Below are 26,598 nucleotides of genomic sequence, written 5' to 3'. Positions count from 1 at the left end.
AATCCTACCATTTACAACAACATGGATGGAGCTAGAGGGTAATATGTACAGTGAAATAACCCAGGCGCAGAAAGACAGGTATCAAATGATATCACTAACCTCTCAGAAGGAGAAGCAAGAGAAACTGAGTGAACAAAACAGCACCAGATTCATAGAAGCCAAGAATGGACTAACATTTACCAAAGGGAAAGAGACCGGTGTGGATAGCTGGGACTGGACGGATAAGGGGAGAGGGAAAGAAAGCGTGCATTGCGATTAGCACGTATAATGTGGGGGGGAGGGGTCCCAGAGAGGCCTGTACATCACAGAGAAGACAAGTAGTGATCTTACAGCATCTTACTATGCTGATGGCCAGTGACTGTGAAGGGGTATGTGGGGAGATCTTGGTGAAGGGGGGAGCCTAGTAAACATAATGTCCTCCATGTAATTGTAGATTAATGATACCAAAATATTTAAAAAATTATAAATTGAATTAAGGAATGCAGAAAAGTGGAGACGTTTCATAAAAGAAGAGATACAAATGGCCAAAGAGTCCATGGAAAAATATTCAGCAACAGTAGTCATCAAAGAAGAGCAAATTAAAATAACAGTGTGACATCCCAAATATGCTAGAATGATTAAAAAAAACAAAACCTGACACTGCCAGACCTCAACTGTTGATCAATCCGGTGGGCATGTAAAATGGTACACCATTTTGGGAAAAAGATCTGGCAGTTTGGATAAACTTAAAAACATACTGCCCTCATGGCCCTGCAATTCCACTTGCAGGCTTTTACTCAAATGAAAATGGGTGCTTATGCTTACAAAAAGACCTATACAGAAACCTTCTCAGAGACTATATTCACAGTAGGCCAAACTAAAAACAGGCTTCTTAAAACATCTGTGGTTTATTCATAGAAAGAAGTACTACTCATCAATAGAAAGGACTGAATCACCAATACAAGGTGATTGAATCTCACAGACATGTTGTGTAAAAAACCTTATGCAAACACAAACCGACAATTGCAGGCGCGCCGGTCGGGCGGTGGGCAGGGGCGTTGGGCATGGGCGGGGCCGAAGGCGCCGCGGGGCGGAGCCAGGAGGTGGCGAGGGGTGGGCGCGCCGGGCGCGGGGAGCTGTCAGCGGCCGCTCTCACAGGGCCGCGTCGCTGGCTGCACCCTTCCGCCAGGAGGAGGCCTTCAGGGAACTTGGGCGGCGGCGGCGGTTCGCTGCTTCCTGGGGAGGGAGGAGCGTTCGTGTGAGCGAGGCCAGGCAGGAGGCCTACACTCGAGCGCCTCCCGAGCCCGTGCCCGCGCCCACACCCGCACCCGCTGGTCCCCAGCCCGGAGGTTCCTCGAGGTCGCCTCGGAGGCGGGCCCCGGCGGCGGCGGCGTGCCCTGGCGGAAGCGGCTCAGCAGACAAGCGGCCTCAGGGTACCGGGCGCCGCCGGGGCCGCCGCGCAGGTGCCTTGGCAAAATGACCCCGGGGTCACCGCGGCGCGGTGCCTGATGGGGGAGGCCGGGGAGCCCCTGCGGACCAACCGAGAGAGCTCAGCAGCTTGCAGGGACAGGCGGGACGCCCGCTGGGAGCTCACCCTGCTGCAACCCTCGCCTCCCTTTTTTATTTTTCCTGGCTTTCATCGTTATCTAGTCAGGAATCCGCGGGTTTCTTTTCACTATCATTGATCAACAATTATATGAGCAATATTAGAGTTAGTAGACTCCCCAGATCATCAAGTTCCCTCCCTACCACATACCCTATTAGAGTCACTATCCGTCAGCATAGTACGATTCTATAGAATCACTACTTGACTTCTCTGTATTACACTGACTTCCACGTGGAACCCCTCCCACATTATGGGAGCTAATCTTAATGCCCCCTTTCCACCCTTCTGCTTCCCTTCCCAACCAGCCTTCCTAGACGCTTACCTTTGGAAAATTGGTGATGGGGGGAGTCTAGTAAACATAATGTTACCCATGTAATTGGAGATTAATGACAAGTAAATAAATAAATAAATGATAGAATGCAGCAGCCCAGTTTTCAAAAGACATGTGCGCCCCTATGTCTATCACAGCACTATTCACAATAGCCAAGCTAACTGTCCATCAGAAGATGAGCAGTGGAATATTATTAGGCCCTATGCAGAACAGAAATCCCATCACTTGCAACAACATGGATGGAGCTAGAGGGTATTATGCACAGTGAAATAAACCCAGTGGAGAAAGACAAGTATGAAGTGATTTCACCAACATTTGGAAAAGGAAATCCAAGAGAAACTGCATGAACAAAAGGGCACTAGATTCACAGAACCCAAGAAGACACTGACAGTTACCAAAGGGCAAGGGACTGTGGTGGATAGTTGAGAATGGAGGGATAATGGGAGAGGGAAAGAAAGCGTGCATTACGATTAGCACGTATAATGTGGGAGCGGGGTCACAGGGAGGGCTGTACAACACAGAGAAGACAAGTAGTGATTCTACAGTATCTTTTTATGCTCATGGACAGTGACTGCAATGGGGTATCTTCCGGGAATCTTCGTGATCGGGGGAGTCAAGTAAATATAATGTTACTCATGCAATTGTATAATAATGACAGATAGATAGGTAGTTAGCTAGATGGAAAGACAGATAAATGAATGAATGCATAAATAAATAAATCCATATAAAGGAAGACAGAAAGAAAGTTAGATAGAATGTTAGAGAGACTGAAAAATAGATGGATAGATAGATAGATAGATGGATAAATAGATAGATATGTAGATAGAAAGACAGATGAATGAATACATGACTAAATAAATACATACATGAGAGGGAAGGAAGGAAGGAAGGAGGGAGGGAGGGAGGGAGGGAGGAAGAAAGGAAGGAAGGAAGGAAGGAAGGAGTAAAGCACCAGCCCAGTTTTAAAAATCTACAATGATATGAGCTACATGATGGTTACTACACTCCCCAGATCAAGTCCACGCAACATACTCCATTACAGTCAGTGTCCATCAGCTTAGCAAGATGCTACAGAGTCACGACTTAAACTCTCTGTACTATACTGACTTTCCCGTGGGACCTCCCCACACATAATGTGAGCTGGTCGTAATGCCCCCTGTACACCCTTCTCCCTCCCTTCCCAACCAGCCTTCCTAGTCCCTTACTTCCATAAATTAGTGATGGGGAGGGTCAAGTAAACATAATGTTACTCATGTAGATGTAGACTAATGATAAGAAAACAATAAGTAAGGAAGAGTACATACATGGATACATACATAAAAAATAAAGAATAGAATACAGCAGACCAGTTTAGAAGAGACATGTGCACCCCTATGTTTATCACAGCACTATACACAATAGCCAAGGTAAGTGTCCATCAGTAGATGAACAGTGGAATATTATTCAGCCAGATGAAGAAAACCAATCCTACCATTTACAACAACATGGATGGAGCTAGAGGGTATTATGCTCAGTGAAATAAGCCACGCAGAAAACAAAAAGTGTCAAATGATTTCACTCACCTATGGAGTATAAAAAAAAGAAAGAGAGTGAAAGAACAAGACAGTAGTAGCCTCACCGAACCCAGGAAGGGACTCACGCTTACGAACGGGAATGTGACTGAGGAGGATGGGTTGGAAAGGAGAGAAGAGAGGGAAAATGGGGCATTACGAGTAGCACACATAATGTGGGCAGGCGGCAGGTATGGTCAAGGCAGTATAACACCGCAAAGATCAGTAGCACTTCTACAGCATATTCCTGGGCTGATGGACATTGACTCTTAAGGGCTATGTGTGGGGGGGAATTGGTAAAGGGGGTAGTCTAACAACCATAATGTTGCTCATGGAACTGTTTAGTACTGACACCAAAATAAAAGGAAACACACAGTACCTTGGGTCTGGATTCCAAGTTTACCTGATGCTGTCAAGTTGGTCAGTGTCCACCTCACCAGAATCACAGCTGCTCCTCTAAGCATACACATTCTGTCTCTAGGAAAGAGGCACCACTGTGACATCATGGAATTTCCAGGCAACAGTGCTGCTCTTGCAAACTCCACCCCCATGGCGGGCACTGCCCAGCCGTGGGGAGCTGCATCACAAGATGAACAGGGAATATTATTCACCATATAAATAATGATTTCACTCGTGATTGGAGTATCAGAACAAAGAAAATACTGAAGGAGAAAACATGAGCAGTCTCACAGAAACCAGGAATGGACTACAAGTTACCAAAGGGAAAGAGACCGGGGTGGATAGTTGGGACAGGAGGGATAAAGGGAGAGGGAAAGAAAGTGTGCTTTACGATTAGCATGTATAATGTGGGAGGGGGGGTCACAGGGAGGGCTGTACAACACAGAGAAGACAAGTAGTGATTCTACAGTGTCTTACTATGCTCATGGACAGTGACTGCTAAGGGGTATGTGGGGGAATCTTCATGATGGGGCGAGTCTAATAAACATAATGTTACTCATGGAATTGTGTATTAATGACAGAAAGATAGACAGGAAGAGAGATTAATAGATATAGATAGACAAGAAATGAATTAATGCATGAATAAATAAATATATATGTACATAAACACATACATAAAAAGAAAGAAAGCAGAAGCCCAGCTGAAAAAAGACACACAAACCCCTGTGTTTACCACAGCACTATTAACAACAGCCAATCTACAATAACAGGAGCTACATTAAGGTTACTACATGCCCCAGATAAAGTCCACCAAACATACCACATGACAGTCACTGTCCGTCAGCATAGTAAGATGCTATAGAATTACTATTTGAACTCTCTGTACTAGACAGACTTCCGCACGGGAGGTACCCACACACTATGTGAGCTAATCATAATGCCCCCTGTTCTCCCTTCTCCCTCCCTTCACAACCAGTCTTTCTAGTCCCTTAAGCTTTGGTAAATTGGTGATGGATGGAGTCTACTAAACATAATGATACTCATGTAGTTGTTGACTAATGACAAATGAGTAAATAATAAATAAGCAACTACATAAATGAATACATACATAAAAAAATAAATAATAAAATGCAGCAGTCCAGTTTAAAACAGACATGTGGACCCCTATGTTTAACACACCACTATTTATAATAACCAAGCTAAGTGTCCAACAGAAGATGAAAAGTGCAATTTTATTCAGCCAAAACAAAACAAGAAATCCTACCATTTACAACAACATGGATGGAGCTAGAGGGTAATATGTACAGTGAAATAACCCAGGCGCAGAAAGACAGGTATCAAATGATATCACTAACCTCTCAGAAGGAGAAGCAAGAGAAACTGAGTGAACAAAACAGCACCAGATTCATAGAAGCCAAGAATGGACTAACATTTACCAAAGGGAAAGAGACCGGTGTGGATAGCTGGGACTGGACGGATAAGGGGAGAGGGAAAGAAAGCGTGCATTGCGATTAGCACGTATAATGTGGGGGGGAGGGGTCCCAGAGAGGCCTGTACATCACAGAGAAGACAAGTAGTGATCTTACAGCATCTTACTATGCTGATGGCCAGTGACTGTGAAGGGGTATGTGGGGAGATCTTGGTGAAGGGGGGAGCCTAGTAAACATAATGTCCTCCATGTAATTGTAGATTAATGATACCAAAATATTTAAAAAATTATAAATTGAATTAAGGAATGCAGAAAAGTGGAGACGTTTCATAAAAGAAGAGATACAAATGGCCAAAGAGTCCATGGAAAAATATTCAGCAACAGTAGTCATCAAAGAAGAGCAAATTAAAATAACAGTGTGACATCCCAAATATGCTAGAATGATTAAAAAAAACAAAACCTGACACTGCCAGACCTCAACTGTTGATCAATCCGGTGGGCATGTAAAATGGTACACCATTTTGGGAAAAAGATCTGGCAGTTTGGATAAACTTAAAAACATACTGCCCTCATGGCCCTGCAATTCCACTTGCAGGCTTTTACTCAAATGAAAATGGGTGCTTATGCTTACAAAAAGACCTATACACAAACCTTCTCAGAGACTATATTCACAGTAGGCCAAACTAAAAACAGGCTTCTTAAAACATCTGTGGTTTATTCATAGAAAGAAGTACTACTCATCAATAGAAAGGACTGAATCACCAATACAAGGTGATTGAATCTCACAGACATGTTGTGTAAAAAACCTTATGCAAACACAAACCGACAATTGCAGGCGCGCCGGTCGGGCGGTGGGCAGGGGCGTTGGGCATGGGCGGGGCCGAAGGCGCCGCGGGGCGGAGCCAGGAGGTGGCGAGGGGTGGGCGCGCCGGGCGCGGGGAGCTGTCAGCGGCCGCTCTCACAGGGCCGCGTCGCTGGCTGCACCCTTCCGCCAGGAGGAGGCCTTCAGGGAACTTGGGCGGCGGCGGCGGTTCGCTGCTTCCTGGGGAGGGAGGAGCGTTCGTGTGAGCGAGGCCAGGCAGGAGGCCTACACTCGAGCGCCTCCCGAGCCCGTGCCCGCGCCCACACCCGCACCCGCTGGTCCCCAGCCCGGAGGTTCCTCGAGGTCGCCTCGGAGGCGGGCCCCGGCGGCGGCGGCGTGCCCTGGCGGAAGCGGCTCAGCAGACAAGCGGCCTCAGGGTACCGGGCGCCGCCGGGGCCGCCGCGCAGGTGCCTTGGCAAAATGACCCCGGGGTCACCGCGGCGCGGTGCCTGATGGGGGAGGCCGGGGAGCCCCTGCGGACCAACCGAGAGAGCTCAGCAGCTTGCAGGGACAGGCGGGACGCCCGCTGGGAGCTCACCCTGCTGCAACCCTCGCCTCCCTTTTTTATTTTTCCTGGCTTTCATCGTTATCTAGTCAGGAATCCGCGGGTTTCTTTTCACTATCATTGATCAACAATTATATGAGCAATATTAGAGTTAGTAGACTCCCCAGATCATCAAGTTCCCTCCCTACCACATACCCTATTAGAGTCACTATCCGTCAGCATAGTACGATTCTATAGAATCACTACTTGACTTCTCTGTATTACACTGACTTCCACGTGGAACCCCTCCCACATTATGGGAGCTAATCTTAATGCCCCCTTTCCACCCTTCTGCTTCCCTTCCCAACCAGCCTTCCTAGACGCTTACCTTTGGAAAATTGGTGATGGGGGGAGTCTAGTAAACATAATGTTACCCATGTAATTGGAGATTAATGACAAGTAAATAAATAAATAAATGATAGAATGCAGCAGCCCAGTTTTCAAAAGACATGTGCGCCCCTATGTCTATCACAGCACTATTCACAATAGCCAAGCTAACTGTCCATCAGAAGATGAGCAGTGGAATATTATTAGGCCCTATGCAGAACAGAAATCCCATCACTTGCAACAATATGGATGGAGCTAGAGGGTATTATGCACAGTGAAATAAACCCAGTGGAGAAAGACAAGTATGAAGTGATTTCACCAACATTTGGAAAAGGAAATCCAAGAGAAACTGCATGAACAAAAGGGCACTAGATTCACAGAACCCAAGAAGACACTGACAGTTACCAAAGGGCAAGGGACTGTGGTGGATAGTTGAGAATGGAGGGATAATGGGAGAGGGAAAGAAAGCGTGCATTACGATTAGCACGTATAATGTGGGAGCGGGGTCACAGGGAGGGCTGTACAACACAGAGAAGACAAGTAGTGATTCTACAGTATCTTTTTATGCTCATGGACAGTGACTGCAATGGGGTATCTTCCGGGAATCTTCGTGATCGGGGGAGTCAAGTAAATATAATGTTACTCATGCAATTGTATAATAATGACAGATAGATAGGTAGTTAGCTAGATGGAAAGACAGATAAATGAATGAATGCATAAATAAATAAATCCATATAAAGGAAGACAGAAAGAAAGTTAGATAGAATGTTAGAGAGACTGAAAAATAGATGGATAGATAGATAGATAGATGGATAAATAGATAGATATGTAGATAGAAAGACAGATGAATGAATACATGACTAAATAAATACATACATGAGAGGGAAGGAAGGAAGGAAGGAGGGAGGGAGGGAGGGAGGGAGGAAGAAAGGAAGGAAGGAAGGAAGGAAGGAGTAAAGCACCAGCCCAGTTTTAAAAATCTACAATGATATGAGCTACATGATGGTTACTACACTCCCCAGATCAAGTCCACGCAACATACTCCATTACAGTCAGTGTCCATCAGCTTAGCAAGATGCTACAGAGTCACGACTTAAACTCTCTGTACTATACTGACTTTCCCGTGGGACCTCCCCACACATAATGTGAGCTGGTCGTAATGCCCCCTGTACACCCTTCTCCCTCCCTTCCCAACCAGCCTTCCTAGTCCCTTACTTCCATAAATTAGTGATGGGGAGGGTCAAGTAAACATAATGTTACTCATGTAGATGTAGACTAATGATAAGAAAACAATAAGTAAGGAAGAGTACATACATGGATACATACATAAAAAATAAAGAATAGAATACAGCAGACCAGTTTAGAAGAGACATGTGCACCCCTATGTTTATCACAGCACTATACACAATAGCCAAGGTAAGTGTCCATCAGTAGATGAACAGTGGAATATTATTCAGCCAGATGAAGAAAACCAATCCTACCATTTACAACAACATGGATGGAGCTAGAGGGTATTATGCTCAGTGAAATAAGCCACGCAGAAAACAAAAAGTGTCAAATGATTTCACTCACCTATGGAGTATAAAAAAAAGAAAGAGAGTGAAAGAACAAGACAGTAGTAGCCTCACCGAACCCAGGAAGGGACTCACGGTTACGAACGGGAATGTGACTGAGGAGGATGGGTTGGAAAGGAGAGAAGAGAGGGAAAATGGGGCATTACGAGTAGCACACATAATGTGGGCAGGCGGCAGGTATGGTCAAGGCAGTATAACACCGCAAAGATCAGTAGCACTTCTACAGCATATTCCTGGGCTGATGGACATTGACTCTTAAGGGCTATGTGTGGGGGGGAATTGGTAAAGGGGGTAGTCTAACAACCATAATGTTGCTCATGGAACTGTTTAGTACTGACACCAAAATAAAAGGAAACACACAGTACCTTGGGTCTGGATTCCAAGTTTACCTGATGCTGTCAAGTTGGTCAGTGTCCACCTCACCAGAATCACAGCTGCTCCTCTAAGCATACACATTCTGTCTCTAGGAAAGAGGCACCACTGTGACATCATGGAATTTCCAGGCAACAGTGCTGCTCTTGCAAACTCCACCCCCATGGCGGGCACTGCCCAGCCGTGGGGAGCTGCATCACAAGATGAACAGGGAATATTATTCACCATATAAATAATGATTTCACTCGTGATTGGAGTATCAGAACAAAGAAAATACTGAAGGAGAAAACATGAGCAGTCTCACAGAAACCAGGAATGGACTACAAGTTACCAAAGGGAAAGAGACCGGGGTGGATAGTTGGGACAGGAGGGATAAAGGGAGAGGGAAAGAAAGTGTGCTTTACGATTAGCATGTATAATGTGGGAGGGGGGGTCACAGGGAGGGCTGTACAACACAGAGAAGACAAGTAGTGATTCTACAGTGTCTTACTATGCTCATGGACAGTGACTGCTAAGGGGTATGTGGGGGAATCTTCATGATGGGGCGAGTCTAATAAACATAATGTTACTCATGGAATTGTGTATTAATGACAGAAAGATAGACAGGAAGAGAGATTAATAGATATAGATAGACAAGAAATGAATTAATGCATGAATAAATAAATATATATGTACATAAACACATACATAAAAAGAAAGAAAGCAGAAGCCCAGCTGAAAAAAGACACACAAACCCCTGTGTTTACCACAGCACTATTAACAACAGCCAATCTACAATAACAGGAGCTACATTAAGGTTACTACATGCCCCAGATAAAGTCCACCAAACATACCACATGACAGTCACTGTCCGTCAGCATAGTAAGATGCTATAGAATTACTATTTGAACTCTCTGTACTAGACAGACTTCCGCACGGGAGGTACCCACACACTATGTGAGCTAATCATAATGCCCCCTGTTCTCCCTTCTCCCTCCCTTCACAACCAGTCTTTCTAGTCCCTTAAGCTTTGGTAAATTGGTGATGGATGGAGTCTACTAAACATAATGATACTCATGTAGTTGTTGACTAATGACAAATGAGTAAATAATAAATAAGCAACTACATAAATGAATACATACATAAAAAAATAAATAATAAAATGCAGCAGTCCAGTTTAAAACAGACATGTGGACCCCTATGTTTAACACACCACTATTTATAATAACCAAGCTAAGTGTCCAACAGAAGATGAAAAGTGCAATTTTATTCAGCCAAAACAAAACAAGAAATCCTACCATTTACAACAACATGGATGGAGCTAGAGGGTAATATGTACAGTGAAATAACCCAGGCGCAGAAAGACAGGTATCAAATGATATCACTAACCTCTCAGAAGGAGAAGCAAGAGAAACTGAGTGAACAAAACAGCACCAGATTCATAGAAGCCAAGAATGGACTAACATTTACCAAAGGGAAAGAGACCGGTGTGGATAGCTGGGACTGGACGGATAAGGGGAGAGGGAAAGAAAGCGTGCATTGCGATTAGCACGTATAATGTGGGGGGGGAGGGGTCCCAGAGAGGCCTGTACATCACAGAGAAGACAAGTAGTGATCTTACAGCATCTTACTATGCTGATGGCCAGTGACTGTGAAGGGGTATGTGGGGAGATCTTGGTGAAGGGGGGAGCCTAGTAAACATAATGTCCTCCATGTAATTGTAGATTAATGATACCAAAATATTTAAAAAATTATAAATTGAATTAAGGAATGCAGAAAAGTGGAGACGTTTCATAAAAGAAGAGATACAAATGGCCAAAGAGTCCATGGAAAAATATTCAGCAACAGTAGTCATCAAAGAAGAGCAAATTAAAATAACAGTGTGACATCCCAAATATGCTAGAATGATTAAAAAAAACAAAACCTGACACTGCCAGACCTCAACTGTTGATCAATCTGGTGGGCATGTAAAATGGTACACCATTTTGGGAAAAAGATCTGGCAGTTTGGATAAACTTAAAAACATACTGCCCTCATGGCCCTGCAATTCCACTTGCAGGCTTTTACTCAAATGAAAATGGGTGCTTATGCTTACAAAAAGACCTATACACAAACCTTCTCAGAGACTATATTCACAGTAGGCCAAACTAAAAACAGGCTTCTTAAAACATCTGTGGTTTATTCATAGAAAGAAGTACTACTCATCAATAGAAAGGACTGAATCACCAATACAAGGTGATTGAATCTCACAGACATGTTGTGTAAAAAACCTTATGCAAACACAAACCGACAATTGCAGGCGCGCCGGTCGGGCGGTGGGCAGGGGCGTTGGGCATGGGCGGGGCCGAAGGCGCCGCGGGGCGGAGCCAGGAGGTGGCGAGGGGTGGGCGCGCCGGGCGCGGGGAGCTGTCAGCGGCCGCTCTCACAGGGCCGCGTCGCTGGCTGCACCCTTCCGCCAGGAGGAGGCCTTCAGGGAACTTGCGCGGCGGCGGCGGTTCGCTGCTTCCTGGGGAGGGAGGAGCGTTCGTGTGAGCGAGGCCAGGCAGGAGGCCTACACTCGAGCGCCTCCCGAGCCCGTGCCCGCGCCCACACCCGCACCCGCTGGTCCCCAGCCCGGAGGTTCCTCGAGGTCGCCTCGGAGGCGGGCCCCGGCGGCGGCGGGCCCTGGCGGAAGCGGCTCAGCAGACAAGCGGCCTCAGGGTACCGGGCGCCGCCGGGGCCGCCGCGCAGGTGCCTTGGCAAAATGACCCCGGGGTCACCGCGGCGCGGTGCCTGATGGGGGAGGCCGGGGAGCCCCTGCGGACCAACCGAGAGAGCTCAGCAGCTTGCAGGGACAGGCGGGACGCCCGCTGGGAGCTCACCCTGCTGCAACTCTCGCCTCCCTTTTTTATTTTTCCTGGCTTTCATCGTTATCTAGTCAGGAATCCGCGGGTTTCTTTTCACTATCATTGATCAACAATTATATGAGCAATATTAGAGTTAGTAGACTCCCCAGATCATCAAGTTCCCTCCCTACCACATACCCTATTAGAGTCACTATCCGTCAGCATAGTACGATTCTATAGAATCACTACTTGACTTCTCTGTATTACACTGACTTCCACGTGGAACCCCTCCCACATTATGGGAGCTAATCTTAATGCCCCCTTTCCACCCTTCTGCTTCCCTTCCCAACCAGCCTTCCTAGACGCTTACCTTTGGAAAATTGGTGATGGGGGGAGTCTAGTAAACATAATGTTACCCATGTAATTGGAGATTAATGACAAGTAAATAAATAAATAAATGATAGAATGCAGCAGCCCAGTTTTCAAAAGACATGTGCGCCCCTATGTCTATCACAGCACTATTCACAATAGCCAAGCTAACTGTCCATCAGAAGATGAGCAGTGGAATATTATTAGGCCCTATGCAGAACAGAAATCCCATCACTTGCAACAATATGGATGGAGCTAGAGGGTATTATGCACAGTGAAATAAACCCAGTGGAGAAAGACAAGTATGAAGTGATTTCACCAACATTTGGAAAAGGAAATCCAAGAGAAACTGCATGAACAAAAGGGCACTAGATTCACAGAACCCAAGAAGACACTGACAGTTACCAAAGGGCAAGGGACTGTGGTGGATAGTTGAGAATGGAGGGATAATGGGAGAGGGAAAGAAAGCGTGCATTACGATTAGCACGTATAATGTGGGAGCGGGGTCACAGGGAGGGCTGTACAACACAGAGAAGACAAGTAGTGATTCTACAGTATCTTTTTATGCTCATGGACAGTGACTGCAATGGGGTATCTTCCGGGAATCTTCGTGATCGGGGGAGTCAAGTAAATATAATGTTACTCATGCAATTGTATAATAATGACAGATAGATAGGTAGTTAGCTAGATGGAAAGACAGATAAATGAATGAATGCATAAATAAATAAATCCATATAAAGGAAGACAGAAAGAAAGTTAGATAGAATGTTAGAGAGACTGAAAAATAGATGGATAGATAGATAGATAGATGGATAAATAGATAGATATGTAGATAGAAAGACAGATGAATGAATACATGACTAAATAAATACATACATGAGAGGGAAGGAAGGAAGGAAGGAGGGAGGGAGGGAGGAAGAAAGGAAGGAAGGAAGGAAGGAGTAAAGCACCAGCCCAGTTTTAAAAATCTACAATGATATGAGCTACATGATGGTTACTACACTCCCCAGATCAAGTCCACGCAACATACTCCATTACAGTCAGTGTCCATCAGCTTAGCAAGATGCTACAGAGTCACGACTTAAACTCTCTGTACTATACTGACTTTCCCGTGGGACCTCCCCACACATAATGTGAGCTGGTCGTAATGCCCCCTGTACACCCTTCTCCCTCCCTTCCCAACCAGCCTTCCTAGTCCCTTACTTCCATAAATTAGTGATGGGGAGGGTCAAGTAAACATAATGTTACTCATGTAGATGTAGACTAATGATAAAAAAACAATAAGTAAGGAAGAGTACATACATGGATACATACATAAAAAATAAAGAATAGAATACAGCAGACCAGTTTAGAAGAGACATGTGCACCCCTATGTTTATCACAGCACTATACACAATAGCCAAGGTAAGTGTCCATCAGTAGATGAACAGTGGAATATTATTCAGCCAGATGAAGAAAACCAATCCTACCATTTACAACAACATGGATGGAGCTAGAGGGTATTATGCTCAGTGAAATAAGCCACGCAGAAAACAAAAAGTGTCAAATGATTTCACTCACCTATGGAGTATAAAAAAAAGAAAGAGAGTGAAAGAACAAGACAGTAGTAGCCTCACCGAACCCAGGAAGGGACTCACGGTTACGAACGGGAATGTGACTGAGGAGGATGGGTTGGAAAGGAGAGAAGAGAGGGAAAATGGGGCATTACGAGTAGCACACATAATGTGGGCAGGCGGCAGGTATGGTCAAGGCAGTATAACACCGCAAAGATCAGTAGCACTTCTACAGCATATTCCTGGGCTGATGGACATTGACTCTTAAGGGCTATGTGTGGGGGGGAATTGGTAATGGGGGTAGTCTAACAACCGTAATGTTGCTCATGGAACTGTTTAGTACTGACACCAAAATAAAAGGAAACACACAGTACCTTGGGTCTGGATTCCAAGTTTACCTGATGCTGTCAAGTTGGTCAGTGTCCACCTCACCAGAATCACAGCTGCTCCTTAAAGCATACACATTCTGTCTCTAGGAAAGAGGCACCACTGTGACATCATGGAATTTCCAGGCAACAGTGCTGCTCTTGCAAACTCCACCCCCATGGCGGGCACTGCCCAGCCGTGGGGAGCTGCATCACAAGATGAATAGGGAATATTATTCACCATATAAATAATGATTTCACTCGTGATTGGAGTATCAGAACAAAGAAAATACTGAAGGAGAAAACATGAGCAGTCTCACAGAAACCAGGAATGGACTACAAGTTACCAAAGGGAAAGAGACCGGGGTGGATAGTTGGGACAGGAGGGATAAAGGGAGAGGGAAAGAAAGTGTGCTTTACGATTAGCATGTATAATGTGGGAGGGGGGGTCACAGGGAGGGCTGTACAACACAGAGAAGACAAGTAGTGATTCTACAGTGTCTTACTATGCTCATGGACAGTGACTGCTAAGGGGTATGTGGGGGAATCTTCATGATGGGGCGAGTCTAATAAACATAATGTTACTCATGGAATTGTGTATTAATGACAGAAAGATAGACAGGAAGATAGATTAATAGATATAGATAGACAAGAAATGAATTAATGCATGAATAAATAAATATATATGTACATAAACACATACATAAAAAGAAAGAAAGCAGAAGCCCAGCTGAAAAAAGACACACAAACCCCTGTGTTTACCACAGCACTATTAACAACAGCCAATCTACAATAACAGGAGCTACATTAAGGTTACTACATGCCCCAGATAAAGTCCACCAAACATACCACATGACAGTCACTGTCCGTCAGCATAGTAAGATGCTATAGAATTACTATTTGAACTCTCTGTACTATACAGACTTCCGCACGGGAGGTACCCACACACTATGTGAGCTAATCATAATGCCCCCTGTTCTCCCTTCTCCCTCCCTTCACAACCAGTCTTTCTAGTCCCTTAAGCTTTGGTAAATTGGTGATGGATGGAGTCTACTAAACATAATGATACTCATGTAGTTGTTGACTAATGACAAATGAGTAAATAATAAATAAGCAACTACATAAATGAATACATACATAAAAAAATAAATAATAAAATGCAGCAGTCCAGTTTAAAACAGACATGTGCACCCCTATGTTTAACACACCACTATTTATAATAACCAAGCTAAGTGTCCAACAGAAGATGAAAAGTGCAATTTTATTCAGCCAAAACAAAACAAGAAATCCTACCATTTACAACAACATGGATGGAGCTAGAGGGTAATATGTACAGTGAAATAACCCAGGCGCAGAAAGACAGGTATCAAATGATATCACTAACCTCTCAGAAGGAGAAGCAAGAGAAACTGAGTGAACAAAACAGCACCAGATTCATAGAAGCCAAGATTGGACTAACATTTACCAAAGGGAAAGAGACCGGTGTGGATAGCTGGGACTGGACGGATAAGGGGAGAGGGAAAGAAAGTGTGCATTGCGATTAGCACGTATAATGTGGGGGTGGGGGTCCCAGAGAGGCCTGTACATCACAGAGAAGACAAGTAGTGATCTTACAGCATCTTACTATGCTGATGGACAGTGACTGTGAAGGGGTATGTGGGGAGATCTTGGTGAAGGGGGGAGCCTAGTAAACATAATGTCCTCCATGTAATTGTAGATTAATGATACCAAAATATTTAAAAAATTATAAATTGAATTAAGGAATGCAGAAAAGTGGAGACGTTTCATAAAAGAAGAGATACAAATGGCCAAAGAGTCCATGGAAAAATATTCAGCAACAGTAGTCATCAAAGAAGAGCAAATTAAAATAACAGTGTGACATCCCAAATATGCTAGAATGATTAAAAAAAACAAAACCTGACACTGCCAGACCTCAACTGTTGATCAATCTGGTGGGCATGTAAAATGGTACACCATTTTGGGAAAAAGATCTGGCAGTTTGGATAAACTTAAAAACATACTGACCTCATGGCCCTGCAATTCCACTTGTTAGCTTTTACTCAAATGAAAATGGGTGCTTATGCTTACAAAAAGACCTATACACAAACCTTCTCAGAGACTATATTCACAGTAGGCCAAACTAAAAACAGGCTTCTTAAAACATCTGTGGTTTATTCATAGAAAGAAGTACTACTCATCAATAGAAAGGGCTGAATCACCAATACAAGGTGATTGAATCTCACAGACATGTTGTGTAAAAAACCTTATGCAAAAACAAACCGACAATTGCAGGCGCGCCGGTCGGGCGGTGGGCAGGGGCGTTGGGCATGGGCGGGGCCGAAGGCGCCGCGGGGCGGAGCCAGGAGGTGGCGAGGGGTGGGCGCGCCGGGCGCGGGGAGCTGTCAGCGGCCGCTCTCACAGGGCCGCGTCGCTGGCTGCACCCTTCCGCCAGGAGGAGGCCTTCAGGGAACTTGGGCGGCGGCGGCGGTTCGCTGCTTCCTGGGGAGGGAGGAGCGTTCGTGTGAGCGAGGCCATGCAGGAGGCCTACACTTGAGCGCCTCCCGAGCCCGTGCCCGCTCCCACACCCGCACCCGCTGGTCCCCAGCCCGGAGGTTCCTCGAGGTCGCCTCGGAGGCGGGCCCAGGCGGCGGCGGGCCCTGGCGGAAGCGGCTCAGCAGACAAGCGGCCTCAGGGTACCGGGCGCCGCCGGGGCCGCCGCGCAGGTGCCTTGGCAAAATGACCCCGGGGTCACCGCGGCGCGGTGCCTGATGGGGGAGGCCGGGGAGCCCCTGCGGACCAACCGAGAGAGCTCAGCAGCTTGCAGGGACAGGCGGGACGCCCGCTGGGAGCTCACCCTGCTGCAACCCTCGCCTCCCTTTTTTATTTTTCCTGGCTTTCATCGTTATCTAGTCAGGAATCCGCGGGTTTCTTTTCACTATCATTGATCAACAATTATATGAGCAATATTAGAGTTAGCAGACTCCCCAGATCATCAAGTTCCCTCCCTACCACATACCCTATTAGAGTCACTATCCGTCAGCATAGTACGATTCTATAGAATCACTACTTGACTTCTCTGTATTACACTGACTTCCACGTGGAACCCCTCCCACATTATGGGAGCTAATCTTAATGCCCCCTTTCCACCCTTCTGCTTCCCTTCCCAACCAGCCTTCCTAGACGCTTACCTTTGGAAAATTGGTGATGGGGGGAGTCTAGTAAACATAATGTTACCCATGTAATTGGAGATTAATGACAAGTAAATAAATAAATAAATGATAGAATGCAGCAGCCCAGTTTTCAAAAGACATGTGCGCCCCTATGTCTATCACAGCACTATTCACAATAGCCAAGCTAACTGTCCATCAGAAGATGAGCAGTGGAATATTATTAGGCCCTATGCAGAACAGAAATCCCATCACTTGCAACAACATGGATGGAGCTAGAGGGTATTATGCACAGTGAAATAAACCCAGTGGAGAAAGACAAGTATGAAGTGATTTCACCAACATTTGGAAAAGGAAATCCAAGAGAAACTGCATGAACAAAAGGGCACTAGATTCACAGAACCCAAGAAGACACTGACAGTTACCAAAGGGCAAGGGACTGTGGTGGATAGTTGAGAATGGAGGGATAATGGGAGAGGGAAAGAAAGCGTGCATTACGATTAGCACGTATAATGTGGGAGCGGGGTCACAGGGAGGGCTGTACAACACAGAGAAGACAAGTAGTGATTCTACAGTATCTTTTTATGCTCATGGACAGTGACTGCAATGGGGTATCTTCCGGGAATCTTCGTGATCGGGGGAGTCAAGTAAATATAATGTTACTCATGCAATTGTATAATAATGACAGATAGATAGGTAGTTAGCTAGATGGAAAGACAGATAAATGAATGAATGCATAAATAAATAAATCCATATAAAGGAAGACAGAAAGAAAGTTAGATAGAATGTTAGAGAGACTGAAAAATAGATGGATAGATAGATAGATAGATGGATAAATAGATAGATATGTAGATAGAAAGACAGATGAATGAATACATGACTAAATAAATACATACATGAGAGGGAAGGAAGGAAGGAAGGAGGGAGGGAGGGAGGGAGGGAGGAAGAAAGGAAGGAAGGAAGGAAGGAAGGAGTAAAGCACCAGCCCAGTTTTAAAAATCTACAATGATATGAGCTACATGATGGTTACTACACTCCCCAGATCAAGTCCACGCAACATACTCCATTACAGTCAGTGTCCATCAGCTTAGCAAGATGCTACAGAGTCACGACTTAAACTCTCTGTACTATACTGACTTTCCCGTGGGACCTCCCCACACATAATGTGAGCTGGTCGTAATGCCCCCTGTACACCCTTCTCCCTCCCTTCCCAACCAGCCTTCCTAGTCCCTTACTTCCATAAATTAGTGATGGGGAGGGTCAAGTAAACATAATGTTACTCATGTAGATGTAGACTAATGATAAAAAAACAATAAGTAAGGAAGAGTACATACATGGATACATACATAAAAAATAAAGAATAGAATACAGCAGACCAGTTTAGAAGAGACATGTGCACCCCTATGTTTATCACAGCACTATACACAATAGCCAAGGTAAGTGTCCATCAGTAGATGAACAGTGGAATATTATTCAGCCAGATGAAGAAAACCAATCCTACCATTTACAACAACATGGATGGAGCTAGAGGGTATTATGCTCAGTGAAATAAGCCACGCAGAAAACAAAAAGTGTCAAATGATTTCACTCACCTATGGAGTATAAAAAAAAGAAAGAGAGTGAAAGAACAAGACAGTAGTAGCCTCACCGAACCCAGGAAGGGACTCACGGTTACGAACGGGAATGTGACTGAGGAGGATGGGTTGGAAAGGAGAGAAGAGAGGGAAAATGGGGCATTACGAGTAGCACACATAATGTGGGCAGGCGGCAGGTATGGTCAAGGCAGTATAACACAGCAAAGATCAGTAGCACTTCTACAGCATATTCCTGGGCTGATGGACATTGACTCTTAAGGGCTATGTGTGGGGGGGAATTGGTAATGGGGGTAGTCTAACAACCATAATGTTGCTCATGGAACTGTTTAGTACTGACACCAAAATAAAAGGAAACACACAGTACCTTGGGTCTGGATTCCAAGTTTACCTGATGCTGTCAAGTTGGTCAGTGTCCACCTCACCAGAATCACAGCTGCTCCTTAAAGCATACACATTCTGTCTCTAGGAAAGAGGCACCACTGTGACATCATGGAATTTCCAGGCAACAGTGCTGCTCTTGCAAACTCCACCCCCATGGCGGGCACTGCCCAGCCGTGGGGAGCTGCATCACAAGATGAATAGGGAATATTATTCACCATATAAATAATGATTTCACTCGTGATTGGAGTATCAGAACAAAGAAAATACTGAAGGAGAAAACATGAGCAGTCTCACAGAAACCAGGAATGGACTACAAGTTACCAAAGGGAAAGAGACCGGGGTGGATAGTTGGGACAGGAGGGATAAAGGGAGAGGGAAAGAAAGTGTGCTTTACGATTAGCATGTATAATGTGGGAGGGGGGGTCACAGGGAGGGCTGTACAACACAGAGAAGACAAGTAGTGATTCTACAGTGTCTTACTATGCTCATGGACAGTGACTGCTAAGGGGTATGTGGGGGAATCTTCATGATGGGGGGAGTCTAATAAACATAATGTTACTCATGGAATTGTGTATTACTGACAGAAAGATAGACAGGAAGATAGATTAATAGATATAGATAGACAAGAAATGAATTAATGCATGAATAAATAAATATATATGTACATAAACACATACATAAAAAGAAAGAAAGCAGAAGCCCAGCTGAAAAAAGACACACAAACCCCTGTGTTTACCACAGCACTATTAACAACAGCCAATCTACAATAACAGGAGCTACATTAAGGTTACTACATGCCCCAGATAAAGTCCACCAAACATACCACATGACAGTCACTGTCCGTCAGCATAGTAAGATGCTATAGAATTACTATTTGAACTCTCTGTACTATACAGACTTCCGCACGGGAGGTACCCACACACTATGTGAGCTAATCATAATGCCCCCTGTTCTCCCTTCTCCCTCCCTTCACAACCAGTCTTTCTAGTCCCTTAAGCTTTGGTAAATTGGTGATGGATGGAGTCTACTAAACATAATGATACTCATGTAGTTGTTGACTAATGACAAATGAGTAAATAATAAATAAGCAACTACATAAATGAATACATACATAAAAAAATAAATAATAAAATGCAGCAGTCCAGTTTAAAACAGACATGTGCACCCCTATGTTTAACACACCACTATTTATAATAACCAAGCTAAGTGTCCAACAGAAGATGAAAAGTGCAATTTTATTCAGCCAAAACAAAACAAGAAATCCTACCATTTACAACAACATGGATGGAGCTAGAGGGTAATATGTACAGTGAAATAACACAGGCGCAGAAAGACAGGTATCAAATGATATCACTAACCTCTCAGAAGGAGAAGCAAGAGAAACTGAGTGAACAAAACAGCACCAGATTCATAGAAGCCAAGATTGGACTAACATTTACCAAAGGGAAAGAGACCGGTGTGGATAGCTGGGACTGGACGGATAAGGGGAGAGGGAAAGAAAGTGTGCATTGCGATTAGCACGTATAATGTGGGGGTGGGGGTCCCAGAGAGGCCTGTACATCACAGAGAAGACAAGTAGTGATCTTACAGCATCTTACTATGCTGATGGACAGTGACTGTGAAGGGGTATGTGGGGAGATCTTGGTGAAGGGGGGAGCCTAGTAAACATAATGTCCTCCATGTAATTGTAGATTAATGATACCAAAATATTTAAAAAATTATAAATTGAATTAAGGAATGCAGAAAAGTGGAGACGTTTCATAAAAGAAGAGATACAAATGGCCAAAGAGTCCATGGAAAAATATTCAGCAACAGTAGTCATCAAAGAAGAGCAAATTAAAATAACAGTGTGACATCCCAAATATGCTAGAATGATTAAAAAAAACAAAACCTGACACTGCCAGACCTCAACTGTTGATCAATCTGGTGGGCATGTAAAATGGTACACCATTTTGGGAAAAAGATCTGGCAGTTTGGATAAACTTAAAAACATACTGACCTCATGGCCCTGCAATTCCACTTGTTAGCTTTTACTCAAATGAAAATGGGTGCTTATGCTTACAAAAAGACCTATACACAAACCTTCTCAGAGACTATATTCACAGTAGGCCAAACTAAAAACAGGCTTCTTAAAACATCTGTGGTTTATTCATAGAAAGAAGTACTACTCATCAATAGAAAGGACTGAATCACCAATACAAGGTGATTGAATCTCACAGACATGTTGTGTAAAAAACCTTATGCAAAAACAAACCGACAATTGCAGGCGCGCCGGTCGGGCGGTGGGCAGGGGCGTTGGGCATGGGCGGGGCCGAAGGCGCCGCGGGGCGGAGCCAGGAGGTGGCGAGGGGTGGGCGCGCCGGGCGCGGGGAGCTGTCAGCGGCCGCTCTCACAGGGCCGCGTCGCTGGCTGCACCCTTCCGCCAGGAGGAGGCCTTCAGGGAACTTGCGCGGCGGCGGCGGTTCGCTGCTTCCTGGGGAGGGAGGAGCGTTCGTGTGAGCGAGGCCAGGCAGGAGGCCTACACTCGAGCGCCTCCCGAGCCCGTGCCCGCGCCCACACCCGCACCCGCTGGTCCCCAGCCCGGAGGTTCCTCGAGGTCGCCTCGGAGGCGGGCCCCGGCGGCGGCGGGCCCTGGCGGAAGCGGCTCAGCAGACAAGCGGCCTCAGGGTACCGGGCGCCGCCGGGGCCGCCGCGCAGGTGCCTTGGCAAAATGACCCCGGGGTCACCGCGGCGCGGTGCCTGATGGGGGAGGCCGGGGAGCCCCTGCGGACCAACCGAGAGAGCTCAGCAGCTTGCAGGGACAGGCGGGACGCCCGCTGGGAGCTCACCCTGCTGCAACCCTCGCCTCCCTTTTTTATTTTTCCTGGCTTTCATCGTTATCTAGTCAGGAATCCGCGGGTTTCTTTTCACTATCATTGATCAACAATTATATGAGCAATATTAGAGTTAGTAGACTCCCCAGATCATCAAGTTCCCTCCCTACCACATACCCTATTAGAGTCACTATCCGTCAGCATAGTACGATTCTATAGAATCACTACTTGACTTCTCTGTATTACACTGACTTCCACGTGGAACCCCTCCCACATTATGGGAGCTAATCTTAATGCCCCCTTTCCACCCTTCTGCTTCCCTTCCCAACCAGCCTTCCTAGACGCTTACCTTTGGAAAATTGGTGATGGGGGGAGTCTAGTAAACATAATGTTACCCATGTAATTGGAGATTAATGACAAGTAAATAAATAAATAAATGATAGAATGCAGCAGCCCAGTTTTCAAAAGACATGTGCGCCCCTATGTCTATCACAGCACTATTCACAATAGCCAAGCTAACTGTCCATCAGAAGATGAGCAGTGGAATATTATTAGGCCCTATGCAGAACAGAAATCCCATCACTTGCAACAACATGGATGGAGCTAGAGGGTATTATGCACAGTGAAATAAACCCAGTGGAGAAAGACAAGTATGAAGTGATTTCACCAACCTTTGGAAAAGGAAATCCAAGAGAAACTGCATGAACAAAAGGGCACTAGATTCACAGAACCCAAGAAGACACTGACAGTTACCAAAGGGCAAGGGACTGTGGTGGATAGTTGAGAATGGAGGGATAATGGGAGAGGGAAAGAAAGCGTGCATTACGATTAGCACGTATAATGTGGGAGCGGGGTCACAGGGAGGGCTGTACAACACAGAGAAGACAAGTAGTGATTCTACAGTATCTTTTTATGCTCATGGACAGTGACTGCAATGGGGTATCTTCCGGGAATCTTCGTGATCGGGGGAGTCAAGTAAATATAATGTTACTCATGCAATTGTATAATAATGACAGATAGATAGGTAGTTAGCTAGATGGAAAGACAGATAAATGAATGAATGCATAAATAAATAAATCCATATAAAGGAAGACAGAAAGAAAGTTAGATAGAATGTTAGAGAGACTGAAAAATAGATGGATAGATAGATAGATAGATGGATAAATAGATAGATATGTAGATAGAAAGACAGATGAATGAATACATGACTAAATAAATACATACATGAGAGGGAAGGAAGGAAGGAAGGAGGGAGGGAGGGAGGGAGGGAGGAAGAAAGGAAGGAAGGAAGGAAGGAAGGAGTAAAGCACCAGCCCAGTTTTAAAAATCTACAATGATATGAGCTACATGATGGTTACTACACTCCCCAGATCAAGTCCACGCAACATACTCCATTACAGTCAGTGTCCATCAGCTTAGCAAGATGCTACAGAGTCACGACTTAAACTCTCTGTACTATACTGACTTTCCCGTGGGACCTCCCCACACATAATGTGAGCTGGTCGTAATGCCCCCTGTACACCCTTCTCCCTCCCTTCCCAACCAGCCTTCCTAGTCCCTTACTTCCATAAATTAGTGATGGGGAGGGTCAAGTAAACATAATGTTACTCATGTAGATGTAGACTAATGATAAAAAAACAATAAGTAAGGAAGAGTACATACATGGATACATACATAAAAAATAAAGAATAGAATACAGCAGACCAGTTTAGAAGAGACATGTGCACCCCTATGTTTATCACAGCACTATACACAATAGCCAAGGTAAGTGTCCATCAGTAGATGAACAGTGGAATATTATTCAGCCAGATGAAGAAAACCAATCCTACCATTTACAACAACATGGATGGAGCTAGAGGGTATTATGCTCAGTGAAATAAGCCACGCAGAAAACAAAAAGTGTCAAATGATTTCACTCACCTATGGAGTATAAAAAAAAGAAAGAGAGTGAAAGAACAAGACAGTAGTAGCCTCACCGAACCCAGGAAGGGACTCACGGTTACGAACGGGAATGTGACTGAGGAGGATGGGTTGGAAAGGAGAGAAGAGAGGGAAAATGGGGCATTACGAGTAGCACACATAATGTGGGCAGGCGGCAGGTATGGTCAAGGCAGTATAACACAGCAAAGATCAGTAGCACTTCTACAGCATATTCCTGGGCTGATGGACATTGACTCTTAAGGGCTATGTGTGGGGGGGAATTGGTAATGGGGGTAGTCTAACAACCATAATGTTGCTCATGGAACTGTTTAGTACTGACACCAAAATAAAAGGAAACACACAGTACCTTGGGTCTGGATTCCAAGTTTACCTGATGCTGTCAAGTTGGTCAGTGTCCACCTCACCAGAATCACAGCTGCTCCTTAAAGCATACACATTCTGTCTCTAGGAAAGAGGCACCACTGTGACATCATGGAATTTCCAGGCAACAGTGCTGCTCTTGCAAACTCCACCCCCATGGCGGGCACTGCCCAGCCGTGGGGAGCTGCATCACAAGATGAACAGGGAATATTATTCACCATATAAATAATGATTTCACTCGTGATTGGAGTATCAGAACAAAGAAAATACTGAAGGAGAAAACATGAGCAGTCTCACAGAAACCAGGAATGGACTACAAGTTACCAAAGGGAAAGAGACCGGGGTGGATAGTTGGGACAGGAGGGATAAAGGGAGAGGGAAAGAAAGTGTGCTTTACGATTAGCATGTATAATGTGGGAGGGGGGGTCACAGGGAGGGCTGTACAACACAGAGAAGACAAGTAGTGATTCTACAGTGTCTTACTATGCTCATGGACAGTGACTGCTAAGGGGTATGTGGGGGAATCTTCATGATGGGGGGAGTCTAATAAACATAATGTTACTCATGGAATTGTGTATTAATGACAGAAAGATAGACAGGAAGATAGATTAATAGATATAGATAGACAAGAAATGAATTAATGCATGAATAAATAAATATATATGTACATAAACACATACATAAAAAGAAAGAAAGCAGAAGCCCAGCTGAAAAAAGACACACAAACCCCTGTGTTTACCACAGCACTATTAACAACAGCCAATCTACAATAACAGGAGCTACATTAAGGTTACTACATGCCCCAGATAAAGTCCACCAAACATACCACATGACAGTCACTGTCCGTCAGCATAGTAAGATGCTATAGAATTACTATTTGAACTCTCTGTACTATACAGACTTCCGCACGGGAGGTACCCACACACTATGTGAGCTAATCATAATGCCCCCTGTTCTCCCTTCTCCCTCCCTTCACAACCAGTCTTTCTAGTCCCTTAAGCTTTGGTAAATTGGTGATGGATGGAGTCTACTAAACATAATGATACTCATGTAGTTGTTGACTAATGACAAATGAGTAAATAATAAATAAGCAACTACATAAATGAATACATACATAAAAAAATAAATAATAAAATGCAGCAGTCCAGTTTAAAACAGACATGTGCACCCCTATGTTTAACACACCACTATTTATAATAACCAAGCTAAGTGTCCAACAGAAGATGAAAAGTGCAATTTTATTCAGCCAAAACAAAACAAGAAATCCTACCATTTACAACAACATGGATGGAGCTAGAGGGTAATATGTACAGTGAAATAACCCAGGCGCAGAAAGACAGGTATCAAATGATATCACTAACCTCTCAGAAGGAGAAGCAAGAGAAACTGAGTGAACAAAACAGCACCAGATTCATAGAAGCCAAGATTGGACTAACATTTACCAAAGGGAAAGAGACCGGTGTGGATAGCTGGGACTGGACGGATAAGGGGAGAGGGAAAGAAAGTGTGCATTGCGATTAGCACGTATAATGTGGGGGTGGGGGTCCCAGAGAGGCCTGTACATCACAGAGAAGACAAGTAGTGATCTTACAGCATCTTACTATGCTGATGGACAGTGACTGTGAAGGGGTATGTGGGGAGATCTTGGTGAAGGGGGGAGCCTAGTAAACATAATGTCCTCCATGTAATTGTAGATTAATGATACCAAAATATTTAAAAAATTATAAATTGAATTAAGGAATGCAGAAAAGTGGAGACGTTTCATAAAAGAAGAGATACAAATGGCCAAAGAGTCCATGGAAAAATATTCAGCAACAGTAGTCATCAAAGAAGAGCAAATTAAAATAACAGTGTGACATCCCAAATATGCTAGAATGATTAAAAAAAACAAAACCTGACACTGCCAGACCTCAACTGTTGATCAATCTGGTGGGCATGTAAAATGGTACACCATTTTGGGAAAAAGATCTGGCAGTTTGGATAAACTTAAAAACATACTGACCTCATGGCCCTGCAATTCCACTTGTTAGCTTTTACTCAAATGAAAATGGGTGCTTATGCTTACAAAAAGACCTATACACAAACCTTCTCAGAGACTATATTCACAGTAGGCCAAACTAAAAACAGGCTTCTTAAAACATCTGTGGTTTATTCATAGAAAGAAGTACTACTCATCAATAGAAAGGACTGAATCACCAATACAAGGTGATTGAATCTCACAGACATGTTGTGTAAAAAACCTTATGCAAAAACAAACCGACAATTGCAGGCGCGCCG

Source organism: Manis pentadactyla, chromosome 2 (genome assembly GCF_030020395.1).
Source record: "Manis pentadactyla isolate mManPen7 chromosome 2, mManPen7.hap1, whole genome shotgun sequence".
Lineage (NCBI taxonomy): Eukaryota > Metazoa > Chordata > Mammalia > Pholidota > Manidae > Manis > Manis pentadactyla.
Note: the sequence above shows the minus strand (reverse complement) of the source record.